This window comes from Lygodium microphyllum, chromosome 1, assembly GCF_053477565.2.
Source record: "Lygodium microphyllum isolate KBCC chromosome 1, Lygodium_microphyllum_v1.1.10, whole genome shotgun sequence".
NCBI classification, from domain to species: Eukaryota; Viridiplantae; Streptophyta; class Polypodiopsida; order Schizaeales; family Lygodiaceae; genus Lygodium; species Lygodium microphyllum.
Genome location: NC_141135.1, coordinates 77,813,118 through 77,822,527, shown reverse-complemented (window position 1 = coordinate 77,822,527; position 9,410 = coordinate 77,813,118).

Genomic DNA, 9,410 nt, shown 5'->3' with positions numbered 1-9,410 from the left:
AAAAATCTCCTGGACTGCATAGCAATTGTTTTCTTAGGACTTTGACCCACGATTGAGAGTGTGAGGTTATCCCTTGCCGTAGGGTAGAGGGTCGGTTTCTTAAGAGACTGTGAAGTGAGGAAGCATGGTATATCTCCTGGAAATACGAGAAATATAAAAGAGAGGATTTTGTGCTCATTTGTGTTATATGTTTAGCAGCGCATCAAAGGGCCAATCCCTGAGATGTAGAAGAGCTGCAGTGGGGCTCCGACTATTAGTCGGTGGAGTGCCTCCCATATGTGTGTGATCGTGGCATTGCCAATGTATAAGGGATCTCCCTCTAAGGAGTTTAAGGGAAATGTTGGACTATAAACTATAAACGCATAGATTAAGCTTTAGGGCAGTTTGTCCTTAAGCCTTAGATTGACGCTCTTGGTTCGCGAGGCCGTGAGGGTGTTTATGTGTCATGAGCATGAGGTCCGGCTAGTGCTATAGCCAGTGCCAGCCCGTTTTAGGTCCCATCACTCCACGATCCTAGATGCTAGCTCAAGCATCCTCAAGCCTCCTCCATCTCCAAGCTCTATCCACCATAGCCGCTGTTGTGATGTTATGAGGATACAATGTGAAAAAGTATAGAATGCATCATCATTTGACTTCTCTATTGATCTAGAGAGTCAATGTGATCTAAGCCATTAGTACTAGTGCGAGTTGCATGGATTATCCGAAAATACTAGATTTTTGGATACTTTTAGCATTTTTTTATATTATTTATTGTAAAAATCTGAAAAAGTTAGAACAAGCTTCTAGATTAGGATGGCATGCAAAAAACTAGTTGCTTTTTCAGCCAATTAGGAGATTTTTCATTAAAAATACAGATTGACGAAATCGCGCGCGTCGTGATCATTGTAAACAGGCTGAAAACTGCTGATTGAACTGAAAGAAGAAGGAGTGATCTAAAAGATCCGTGATTAGTTGTCCTGGGGTTTTACCCCCCTTTCAGAGCCAACGGAGCCATCAGATTTTGGTTTTGGGCAGCAAAGAAAGAGCTGATTTTTCTAATCCACGTTTTTGGTCTACGAAGGAGCTCTAGGAGAACTAATGTCGGGAGATTGCTTCTGAGTAGGGCAACAATTCCAGTTTCTTTCAATACATATTGATTCAATTCATTGTGATTTGTTTTTGTCGTGTTTACCACTTGACTATTCTCTATCTTCTCTTCCATCTCCTATCTCTACTTCCTTCTACTTCTGATCCCCTGTGGATTCGACCTTTCGACAAAAACCCCTCCGACATTGGTGAACCCAATGTGAAAGGTCATCACAGAAGAAGAAAAGATAATATGGGAGAACCTTCGAATACAATCTCCAGTGATGTTTTGCAACAGTTGGTGCAAAATATAAATATGCTTATGCAGGTACAACAACAACAACAGGTGATGCAAGCTTTACCTCAAACAAAAAGTGTTGTGATGAATGCTTTGCAAGCAGTTGAGCGTGAAGTTATTCAATGACAGGAATGTATCTGCATATGTACATACCTATGCTCAGAAGATGGAATTCTTTGGAATGGCTCAATCTGCATGGAGCTGGTATTTTGTACGTGTTACTGTTCATAAACTGAAAGCACGGATTACTGAATTATAATTGTAGGATGCAGACTGGGTAGCCTTCAAGAAGACGCTCAGGGAAGAATTTTACATTGAGGACACCAGTTTGATTACGCACAATACTTTTCAGGAGTGGGTTATACAACCTAATAAGGGTCTTGTGGCTACAGAATTGTTAAGAGAATTTGAAAGTCGATTTGACCAGTTGGATCTTGCAGAACAGCAAGCTCTTGCAAGTCAAAAAATTGAATTGTTTCTACAGATAGCTGATCCTGGGCCTCAAGAGAAGCTTGATCATTTGCTGGAGGATCAAACTACATAAACAGGTTTGAAAACAGAGTGGAGACATGTCAAGGAAGCTGTTACTGCACTTGTGAATAAGCATAGAAGAAGAGAAAGATTGCATGTCTCTAGCATGCCCACTGTTACAGGCAAGATAGTTGATGTATCTTGTAAGCCACCTACTTCTGTGGCTAATCCTATGGCTGTACCTGCTATTGTTCCCTCTGTTAGGGAAGATTTCTTAGATGAATTGGTCAAAGGGATGCGGGATCTTCAATTGAAGGTTGCAAAATCAGATGAAAAAGGACAAGAGGAAAGGGGATGGGCAGCAGCCCCTAAGCCTAAAAAAAGATGTATGTGGTGTGACAGTTTGCAGCACGAGAGAAAGGATTGTGCTGCCTATCAAGAGGCCTTGGCATGACGACTTATCTTTTGGAAATATGGCAAGATCCATGCACAAGAAATGGGATTGCCTCTTGCTTTGAATTTTGGAAAGGGAGGTATGCAGAAGTTGTTGGAAGACTTGGCTATCCGAAACGCTTATGCGGCGGTACATGCTTTTACTTTTGGTCTACAATTGGATAGAATGCATGCTTAAATATGGACACATGCTTTACATGCAACTGAAAAGAGAAATGCCACTGATAGTGAAATGTCTCATGCAGGGCAAGATATTCATGGCATAATCGGTTGGGAATCATCGATAGATGCATATTCAGTGTATGCATATTTTACAAAGGTACAAAACACAGATGTACTTGTGGAAGAAAAACGAAAAGAGATGAAGATATTGCAGGGACATATAAAAGAATGACAAGAAGAAGTGTGGATCAGACTAAAGTTGCAAATCAGCCACCTCCCGAGCATGTTATGGAAGAAGTCAGCCATAGAAGAAAAAACATGATAACAAACAAGAAGGCAAAAAGAAGGACAAGCAGCCAAGATATAAGTTGCAATCTGACATTGAGACAGCCACAGATCTTAAGAAGGTTCTTGAAGAACGGATCTTAAATAGTCGGGTGGAATTTACCTTGGGAGAGGTGCTTGGCATTGCCAAGCGAGAATTTCATGATGAGATCATTGACATAATTAAAAGGAAGCGTCAATTTCTTGGTGATACCACTAGTGCATTGCTGCAATTTGAAGAGGAAACTGGTTTGTTGGGAATTCGGGCTGAATATGAGCATGAAGTAAGTACTAGATTATCTATGCAGGATGCTACTAATCAGTGGGGATAGCATGTGGAAAAGAGAAGAAAGTGGCTGAAAATGCATTGTCTTTAGCAATATGCATGGTGGAGTAAGGCAAATGCAACAATATGGAGAAGAGAATCTAGGATTTATTCCTCGAAGTCACTACACAATAAATCATTGGGCTAGAGCTACCAATGAAATGGTAGTGAAAATAGGGGAGCATGAAACTCCTTGTATTGCTTTACTTGACCATGGGTCTAAGATAAATGTCATTGAGCGGGGATTGTATGAAAATGGTGCATAGCCTGTGGACACTGATCATGGTCGGCGTATGATGGCTACAAATAATTATTCAGGGGAGCTCTATGCTACATGTCCTAATGTAAAAGTGACAATTGGTGATGTACAGGAAGAGCAACACTTCTTTGTGCAAGATAATTCCTCATATGCAGTGATTTTGGGATAGCCCTATATTACAAGTGTGCGTATGGAAACAAAGGTGCTACTTATGCAAGAGTCAGAAGCAAGGATGGGAGAAAAGCAGTCCAATTTCTTACGGTTTGTGTTAATCATCCTAGAAATCGTGATATGCTTCGAGAGTCTCCTTTGGTTCCAAATGCAAGGGAATTCAAAGACTTGGATTTTCATTAAGCACTGCTACAATGCGGGGCTATAGTAGTACTATTCAGAGGGTGTACTCGCCTTGAAATGAAGCATGTATTTACTATTGGTAATTCTTAGTTTAGATCAACAATAATCCTGACTTTCGAGAAGTTAGTGGCAATGCCATTCTTTGACACCACTTGCCCTAGGATGCATCCATGCTTCATCCAAAACTGGTACTTTAAGGGGTTCAGGGAGAGACGAAATAGGTGACACCGCTCAAAGAGTGCTCGAAGTTTGTCTAAGTATTCTCTCTAGGTTGAGTGAACACACAAGTCATCTACGAAGACTTCCAACTCTTTGCAAAGCATGTCTTTGAATATGGTGCACATGAGGCGTTGGAAGGTGGCAAGGGCATTAGTCAATCCGAAGGGCATGAATATGTAAGCAAAGACACCCCACTTAGTGGCAAAGGCAGTCTTATGCATGTCGACAGGATGCCCTTGCACCTGATTGTATCCTGAGAAGCCGTCCAAAAAACTGTAGGCTTCCTTGCCAGCCACCCTTTCAAGCATGTGCTTGGTGTACGGCAATGTATAGTTGTCCCTCTTAGTAGCAGCGTTCACCTTCTTCTAATTGACGCACACTCTAATTTTTCCGTTCTTCTTCATGACAATGACTATGGGTAATAGCCAATCCTCCCTGTGCTCAATTTCGTAAATGAATCATGCTCTCATTAGCTATTCAATCTCTTCCTTGACCATGTGAGTGTGTTTTGGATTCATAGGGTATAGTTGCTGCTTGATTGGAGTAGCAGCTAGAGTCATGGGTATGTTATGAGTCAGTACACTCCGATCTACCCCCTTAAGCTCTTCTAAGGACCAAGTGAATACGTCTATGTACTCTCGCAAGAGAGCGACAAGACTCGTTTCCTCTTCCTCAGTCAAGTCATCGGCAATGAAGACTGGTCGGGGTGTCTCCCCTTCCTGGGATATGTTCACCTCCTTGACCTTGGTTGGTCCCTCGATCGGTTCTCATTTGTCCTTGGTGTTTGGCACCCAATAGGATCACCATCCTATCCCCTTTCTTTAATTTCGTAAATCTTTTAGGGAGGTCCTGTGTTTTTCTCTGTTCTTTCGTTCGTGTGTCACTGGGTTATTTTATCATTTTCTCTTTCAACCGTCTACGCCTCAAGTGGACGAGGGTCCCCCTTGGTGCATCCGGCCTAGGTATCTCTGGGTCGCAATCTGAACTTACCTCCAACTCAAAGTTGAACTCCTCGTCCTTTGCTAGAAGAGGTGGTCTCCCTTGGTGGTTGCAACTCGGATGGTGACTCTGTCCTAAGCACTGGTGTCGTACCAGATTGGGCTAGGCCTACTTGATTGAAATCTATGGCTCCTATGTGTTCCAACCAGGTGCGATCACAATCAATGCGCATGCCCCCTCGCTCTATCCTGAACGCACTCTTTTTATGCGGCTTGGAGTCTTCCCGTATTTGTTCTATTTCCCATTCCTCAGTGTCGTATTCTACGGTATCCATCTCACCCTCGCTTTTGTCACTGAAAGATAGACAATCTTTGTATTCGTCGTTGGAGTCCTTTTTGTCAGACTGCTCGTCGTCTCTTAGGTCTTGGTATATCTCTTGTCTTTGATCGGGGATTAGGGCCCCATTGTACATGAGGTTCAAGTCATGCACCCTGGTCCATTGCCACTTGGATTCATCTAAGAGATCTTGGAGTGGTTTGAAGTTTATTGCTGGATTGCCAGCTAGCTTTCCCGTTAAATATTCCACAATCTCCTAGGTTCCCTCTTGTTATTCGACACTTGGAAGGTGACATGTTTAGGTCTCCTCTGAAGGGTTCCTGCCATCATGCAAACTGGTACAGAGGGTGCATCTTTAGACTTACCGATTGTCTTGATTGCTTGCTCGTATGCCTCATGATCTAAGAATAGTAGGTCGATTGTAGCAAGGACATGCATCCAATCTCGCTCGTCCTCTGGGCATGGAATATACTTGGTTAAGGGTCCATAGGACTTCTTGACTTGAGCATTCCCTTTAATCATTGTGGAGATGGCATCCAAGTCGAATGGTGAGGTCTTCTAGGTGTCCATCTCTACCCTCATGGCGTCCGTTCTATTGCCAAGGAAGATTAAGCCATTACCCCAATCTTTGATGACTCTGGCATTGCGCATCCAGGGTCGGCCTAATAGGATATCGTAGTCCACACCCTTCATGACTATAAAGTCAACCGAGAACTGGACACCTACGATTTTCACTAGCCAGTTTTTTAGCACCCCGAATGGTTTCACTCTCATACCATTCGCTAGTGTGACATTGAACTTAGCAGTCTCAATAGGTGGGTTTCCCCAAGTCTGAAGCACTGGGTGGCTAAGCACACTAACCCCAGCTCCCATGTCTATGATCCCATTTCTCGTTGTGTCACCTAGGGCTAGGACTGGTAAGAGTGCATGCATCTTAGTGCCCTCCCAGAAGGCATTAACGTGCAAGGACTTTGGCAAAGAGTGCAACATTAGAGTCGATATTTTTGTCTCTGCATCATGGTCATGAAGATCATCATCTTGCTCTCGTGATCCTTCAACCCACTATTTCAGGTCTTTCCATAGGGTGGGATGTTGCTTAAGCAGGTCTCCCAGACTTAGCGTCACAGGGGTGGTCACCAGTGTGGTAAGGAGGTCATTGGCTACTCATCTCTCTCCTAATCCAAATTGTCTTGGCCAATGGCTGTGATTGATTTGCGGGCCTGCACAATCAAGACTTAGCCTAAGCAGTACTGCTTGTGGTGTGATCACATCCCTCGACCAAAGTTGAGGGATTGAGACTGGCATGCTTATGCTTTGGAGAGATCATCGATCTTGTCCTCTACGATGGCGTCATTTAGGTGCTCTTGGGTCTCTTTTACCCATCTCTTCACTTTCTCTATGGCCTCTAGTTGGCGCTTCGGATGTGGGTATTCCCCTACCTTAGCACTTCCCTTTTCGGCTGTCTTAAGGGCTGAATTTTCTGCCTCTACATCAGTGGCCTTCCTTCCAGCAGGCAGAGTAGTAGCACTCTCAGTTTTCAGTGCAACCTTAGCTTCATGCCTCTTCTTTCTCCGCCTACGACTCTTCTTCCCTATCGATGTTGCATCGAGGTTGCTAGGCCTTGGCAGTGATATGCCAGCCTACTTCGTTTGGGCACGAGTCATGACCCGCAATGGGATAGGTGTGGCCTCCCCATGGAGGTTCTCGACACCAAATAGCCCCAATGGGGCAGATGGCATGTTGGTTGAACTCAAAGATGGTTTTTGCTTTGGGCAGTTGACGAAGAGATGAGTGATCCTACACTCAATGCACCTTAGGTCAGTTTTGTCTCTGTTCTGCTGCTCCCTCTTAGGGAAGCATGATGAGACATGCCGTGGGTGACCACAAGTCAAATAGATGATTGGATCCTACATCTGCCCTCCTAGGCCTCTACCTCATCCTCTTCCTAATGCCATCATCGGTACTGGTCGATAGTCCATAAGGACTTCGTTGCCCTCGCCGTCGTGTGAGACGTAAGGGTATACGTAAGTCTCTTCCTCATTCGGCTCTTCCGCATAGTGGAATGGAGCATCACTTGGTGGATAGGTCATGTAGGGACCAAGTGGTCTAGGTATGCATGTAGGGTTTATGTCCATCCTAGGAACATCCGGCTTAATGTCATTAGGCATAGGAAGGGCCAATGGGGATCCCCTTCCAAAGAATGGCTGTGGCCTATTCGGTAGGTAGGGCTGGCCATATGGTTGCGAGTACAGAAGTCTTCTTGGTAATCTACAATGTGCGACGTCGTGACCAAACCTACCCCAGTTAGCGCAAGGTCTTGACCTAGGGTTTTGACACTCGACTAGCAAGTGGTTTCTGCCACAATACACGCATTGGACGTGTGGGTGCGTTGGTCGTCTCAACATGTCTTGCAGCTTGGCTATCTCCATCTTTACATCAGCCAAGTCCTGGTTTGTCTCGGTGGCTTTCCCCTTATCTTGGGTGGTTGGTCCTGATTGTTTGCTAGAGGTTGAAGCTCTCTTTGAGCTGCGTGAGTTTGTTTCTTATGAGTTTAAGCTCCTGGAGCTTCTCTCTTTTTCAGCTGGTCGTCAACTCTGATGGCTTCCTCAAAAACCCTAGCTAGCTCATCTCCCTGCAAGCTTGAGTTGCATGCCAAAGCCTTATACAGCTCCTCATTTCGAATTCCACTGATGAATACAGTTGATACTACCCTTTCAGTTGGAAATTTGCCCGTAGGGATTCTCTTGAAGAGACTTCTCACATGGGTCACGTAATCGCAAATGTCCTCCTTCTCCTGCTTGACATGCATCAGTCGCACTAGCAGTTTGTCAGAGTATCTAGGATCGGAAAATCTCTTAATGAAGAGATTCTTGAGGCTGTTGAACTTGGTTCACTCTGCGGCATCTAAACTCGTACACCAAGTCCTACCCTTGTCACCCAAGCAAAGCCCGAACGCTTGAGAGCGTTGAGTCATGTCGGTGAGGCCGTTGGCTTCGCAGATTTGCTCAAATTGCTCTACGAAACTGTATGGATCATCGTGGGGCTAGTACTTGTCGAGATTCTTTGCAACGATTGGGATTTTGGAGTGGCTCTTGGAGCCTTGGTTTGCTCCTAATCTTGCTAGTAGTGATGTCACTAGTGTTGTGGCACTTTGCTCTGCTACTACTGTGTTGTCTAGCAGTCTCTTCATGAGAAGATCGCTCAACATTAAGTCTCCTTCTAGGGCTCTCTCATAATCAGTTTGGTTTCTACCAGCTAGGTTCAGCACCTGCTGTACCTTGTGTAATTCTGTGCTTTGCCTTTGGCTCCTAGCATGCTAGTCTCTGTTGTACTCTACTATGCTTTGCAGTGCCTTGTGGGCTAGCTTCCTCTCCTCTTCTAAGTCTGCGATGATAGCATCTGCTATCTTGCCGCGGTGCTCATACCGAGCGTGCACATCGTAACTACTAACCAGCTGCTAAATTGCCTCTGCGAAGACTCCTTAGTCGAGTTCCTCGTTCAGCCTACGGTCTAGGTTTTCTTCTGCCATCATCCTGTTCTCGTGCTCCACCAAGCTATTGACCTAGTTGAGTAAGTTTGTCAAATCCACCTCTTTGGCGCCGCTTACTTGGTCCTAATCCGTGGTCTCGCAACAGCCTATGCAAGCTGCTAAGCGGCTGCGCCTTACGATTTTTCCTATTTCTTGCGTCAGAATTGAGTTTTGAGCGTCACGAGGACTTGTGACAGGTTGTGCGGCTGAGCTCTAACTAGGTCCGGTCAAATTTCTAGAAAATTTGGAAAAGTCCCAACTTGTCCAAATTGCAGGAGCCAAGTGGGTGACTTGGACAGGCCGAGGTGCACGGGCCAAGGGCCAAATGGATGACTTGGATAGGGTGGACTCAGATAGCCAAGGGTCGAGGTTCTGATTCGGACAGGCCAAAAAGGTCCACTCAAATGGGGTCACTTCGATGGGCTAAGGGAGTCTACTCGGATGGGTCGAGGCACACGGGCCGAGGGTCAAATCGGTTTTGTTCGAGGGCCGAGTTTTGTGAGGCGGGCCGAGGGGGCGAGGGCCGAATTGGGTTGCTCAACGGGGGGCCGAGGGCCGGGCCGAGGGGAGTAGGATGGTTGGTCAAGGGCCGAGTTTGTAAGTGGGGCCGAGTGATGTCACTCGGACAAGCTGAGTAGGGTTTTGGGCCGAAAGACAAAGGGCTGAGGGACGATTC